Source organism: Triticum dicoccoides, chromosome 3A, assembly GCF_002162155.2.
Source record: "Triticum dicoccoides isolate Atlit2015 ecotype Zavitan chromosome 3A, WEW_v2.0, whole genome shotgun sequence".
Lineage (NCBI taxonomy): Eukaryota > Viridiplantae > Streptophyta > Magnoliopsida > Poales > Poaceae > Triticum > Triticum dicoccoides.
The window spans coordinates 547,227,737-547,232,708 of NC_041384.1; positions in this window are offsets into that span (position 1 = coordinate 547,227,737).

Consider the following 4,972-nt stretch of genomic DNA (forward strand, 5'->3'; position numbering starts at 1 on the left):
AATTAACACAAGATAAATGCGAGCACCGGGACTTTAACCTTGGTGGGCTCGAGAAACCACTGTCCTCTAACCATCCAACCACATGTTGGTTAGCACGACAAAATGTATGTGGTGACCGTGATGAGCTTATTCTGAAGTCCAGTGACCATATCGTGCTTTCGCTTCAAATACAATGACCGTAAGTTTCGTCAACAAAATACGGAGCATGCATCAAATGCAAAGTCGGTTAGTGTCATCAACAAAATATGGGGACGTATCGTGAGCTAGATACCATTGTACTATTGTATATCCTTATTTTCTTAGTGGACGATTGGGTGTGTGGTGTGGTGGGCACATCATTTCTAGTTGTGGTGGGTCAACATGAAGACTCATGGGTCGGTTCCATCCTGTGCCACATATAGGTTGGACTGAGACGTGTTATACGAAGATCCATGTGGAGGACTCGGCGTATAACATGAAGCTACCAGAGTCGCGGAGGACTCTATCCCCACTGGTGATAACCCGACTATATATGATTTGTAACCCTAGGCCCTTAGTATGTTATACAAGCTTTGGGCTAGTTCGTCGATAGTATACACACACACACAATTCCTGGTATTCACGTGTACTTTGTACACACCCCTATCACTAATATACAGTACCAGGAGTAGGCTCTTTCTTCAATTGCAATTGAATTCTAGCATGTGCCTGTGTTTATTTCATATTATCGATCCATAGAGTGAGAGCGGTTTGAAATACAGGCAATGGATGCCTTTGCAATTCATATATAAACATTAATTAGTGCACTCCATGTTGTTAGTGTGAAGCACTTTATATATTTGTCACTTGCATGGATACATTCCAAATTGCTAGCTACGAAATAGAATACATGTCGAATTCAACATAAAGGGGGTTTCGAAGATTCGAATTCATAGGAAGTGCATTCATCTATTTGAACCCGAGATAATGGCATTTGTAAATTAGATGTAAAAGGGGGCATCAATCTTTGTTGTGAGTTTGAACATGCTATATATATTCATACGCATATCTAACTTTTTTTTGCAACCAAGGAGATTATATCTGGAACCATGCATGAACTAAGGTAATTGCATATTTTTTAATATATACTCGTGTACAATGTATATTCAAATGTACCCCCTCCATTCCAAAATAATCGTAGCTTTGGGATTTTCAAGAGTAAAGATTTGTGAAGTTTGACAAATCTTGAAAGTTCAATTCAAGAGAATCGAAAACATTAAATGCTTCTGCTCCCAAATATTGAGGGCTCCTTTGATTCAAAGGAATTGCATAGCATTTTTTGAGGATTTAAACCCTTAGGAATTTTTTCTGTGATGCTCGTTTGATTCGTAGGATTGGCATCCTTAGGAATTTTTCCATATGATCCATTTGTACTACATTTTGGAGGAAAATTTCCATCCACTCAAACCTCTTTGTAGAATTCCTTTGTTTTTCCGATTCTATCAAACATTCTTTCAAATCATGTAGGATACTATGGGACATGTCACCCTATTCCTGCATTTTTCCTATTCCTTCATTTTGACAATCCTGTGAATCAAAGAGGCCCTGAACGAAGCGCCAAATAGGCCTCTGGTCACTCGAAACCGCGCGAGACTAATGTTTTGGTGGTAGGAAATTACTGTCCTGACTCTGGTCCGTGTAGCCTATAGGCTCGATGTCCAAAGGTCTAAACCGGGGTAGGTTTGTAACTTCACCAAGACGCCAGAGAAGCATTCATACGCCGTGGGTGCCTACCCATGCGCTCGGCCGAGATCTATCCCGCCCACATTTGGGACACCTGACATGACTGTCCTACCCCCAACCTGCAATATGTCCGAAATTTTAGATGGGGGGGAAAGTTTGTAACCTTCCCCAAATTTCAAACAAGCGTGTCTCAAACCGAAACATTGTTCCCTGCCTCCCTCCGTTTCCCCATTCATACTTCATGGGCGCGAAAATGCCCTCTCCACCAGCCGCGAAACCCCAGCCTCCTCCGTCCTCCACCCCATAGCGGCCAATCCACCGCCGCCGTCCTCCATCACACCGGAGCCGGTACCCCGACGTCGTCGTCCAACGCAACCGCAACCGCAACACCCTCAAGGATTTAGCAGCTGAAGCTGAGGCAGAGCTGCCTTCGGGACGCTGACACCGACGTGCGTTGTACCAGAACCACTGCGACCACGCCATCCTACGCCTCACTGCTGCGACTTCACTGTCGCAACCGTCAACCGCACCAGAGCTGTTCCCGCTATGCCGTCATTCACCGCCTCGGATATGCTTCCCCGCCGCCGACAGACAGCCACCGCACCACACTCAACAACTTGGCCATGGGTTCGTCCAAGGCTGCACCGTCCTCCACAACTTCTGGTTTCCGGCGAACAACAAGAAGATCGTCGAAAAAACAGAAGGAGGACACAGCACTGCCAGCAGAAAGAGGTACTCCTCTTCCCTTATTCGTGCAAATCTTACGTCTCAGCTCACACCGTATTCATCCCACGAAAGAAACTAGTTGAGCGCTTCTTACTGCATCTTCTTCGTGATACTAAATGCACAAGGTTTCCTCCCTTTTACTATTTCACCTTTGCTAGAGGTCAGTAGCCCGCCTGGATTTCAATTCAGGGTCAGTCGAATCGCAATTATAAGAAGCAGCACCCGCTTAGGCGCGCGGAGAACCTAGTTCGCCTGTTCCCCGGGGAAGCGGCGCATCGGTGTCTATCATAGGGGTGTGGGGTGCAGGAGCTGCTTGCGCCCGATCTGGAGGTCGGCGGGGCTTGAATGGATGGCTGGGGGGTGGTGCGGTGAGGTCGAGGGGAGGGCGCAGGCAGGGGAGGAATACTGGACCGGTGGTCGCTGGCGTTTCGAGGAAGATCGTCAACACTGACTCACTGGAGGTAGATGAAGGCGATCTGCCCGTTCTTTGTACATCGGATGGTGCAGAAAGCATGGACTGACCTATTTGCTTTCAATCGACTATTATTTTCATAGAATCCTATAGTAATTTAGTGTGCCATGCATGTTGTAGAGCTATCATATGTCTCCCATCATTTATTTCTCACCGACCTGCTATCTGCTACCTTTACACTGTACTAATTGTGCACACACTTCACCCATACTCACACTATTGTTTTTTATGCATGGGTATTTCAGACTCTGACGCAGTGTTGATGAATGCAGAAAAGAAAAGACAGAAGTCGCTCCAGTGTAATTCGAAGATAAGCACTAAGCATTCCAGCGCTCTAACAGGTGCAGTGTCAGCAGTTGGAGACAGTAAACTTAGCTCTGCAGTTGAGGATCTCAATTGCCACACACAACCATCCCAGGTGCTTGCTTTAACTTCGCGCTATCAAATGTGGTTGCATGTTGCATATGGTGTCTAGCTTGTATTGCTTCCAATTTGGTTAAATTGCATTTGCTTACTTTACACATTATACCTTTGATAATGACATGCCTTCCTGTTTTTGATACATACTACATATGTCTATTAACCATGTTCGTACATCAAACTAATGCTCTTTTGTATCCCTTGTCAATCACTTATGATGAGACAGTCACCTGGGTGGGTTTCTGTGAGACGCCATACTCGTATAAAGAGTGCAGTGTCATCCTCCCCACATGATTCTCAAGAAATAGCAAGGCTAAATGAAGATAGTCAATGTAGCTCTCTAGTTGATCACCGCAATTCCCCCACACGACCATCGCAGGTGCTTGCTCTTACTTGGCAGTGTGATATGTAGTGTTCGTCTTACATGAAAGTAGTTCATTAGTATCATGCATCAATGAGTTCTGAAGAGCAAATTTTATTTCTTTTTCTTGTGGGTTTGACTTGACAAGGCAAAATCAAGAAAGAGGAAGGAAAAGAGTAAGGAAGGCGATGATGGTGGTCCTCTGCAGCAACATAAACGGAGCATCTGTACCGATTCTCCTTGTACTGATAGTGCATTACAAGGTCCAAGTCTCCGCTCCCCTACTCCACCATCCAAGGTGCTTGCTCTAACTTGGCAGTGTGATATCTGGTTGCATGTTGCATATGGTGTCTAGCTCGTATTGCTCCTAATTAGTGTAAATTGCATCTTCTTAGCTTACACATGATACATGTGAATATGACACGCTTTCCTGTTTTTGGTACATACTATATCTTATGATAAGGCATTTTTCTTGTGTATCCCTCGTCAATGCTCCTAATTTGTTAAATTGCATCTCCTTAGCTTACACATTGTACATGTGAATATGACACGCCTTCCTGTTTTTGGTACATACTACATCCGCCTATCACACCATGTTCTTACATCAAACTATTGTTCTTGTGTATCCTGTGTCTATCGCTTATGATAAGACAGTCACGCGTGTGGGTTAATATGAGACACAATACTCTTATAAAGAATGCAATTTCATCATCTCCACATGATTCTCAAGAAACAACAAGCCTAAATGAAGATATTGAATGTAGCTCTGTACATGAAGACCGCACTTCCCCTACACCACCATCACATGTGCTTGCTCTAACTTCGTAGTGTGATATGTGGTTGCATGTTGCATACGGTGTCTAGCTTGTAATGCTTCTAATTAGGGTAAATTGTATCTGCTTAGTTTACACACTATACCTGTGAATATGACATGTCTTCCTATTTTTGGTACACACTACATCTATGTGTTAACCTTGTTCTTACATGAAACTACCTCTCTTCTGTATCCTGCATCAATCACTTACGATGAGTCACCTTTATTCATTGCATATTGCATATTATTTCTAGCTCGTTGCCATGTATTGCTTCTAATTTGGTCAAATGCATTTGTTAGGGCACCCTTTTAATTTGGCAGAGTGATATTGGTTTTACCTTTCATATGGTTTCTAGCTTGCATCGATTCTAACAAGTTCAAGCACCTTGTGCTTAGGTTACACTTTATACATCATACATGTCAATATGTCATGCCGTCCTGTTTTTCATAAATATTCCATCCTCCTATCATGCGGCTG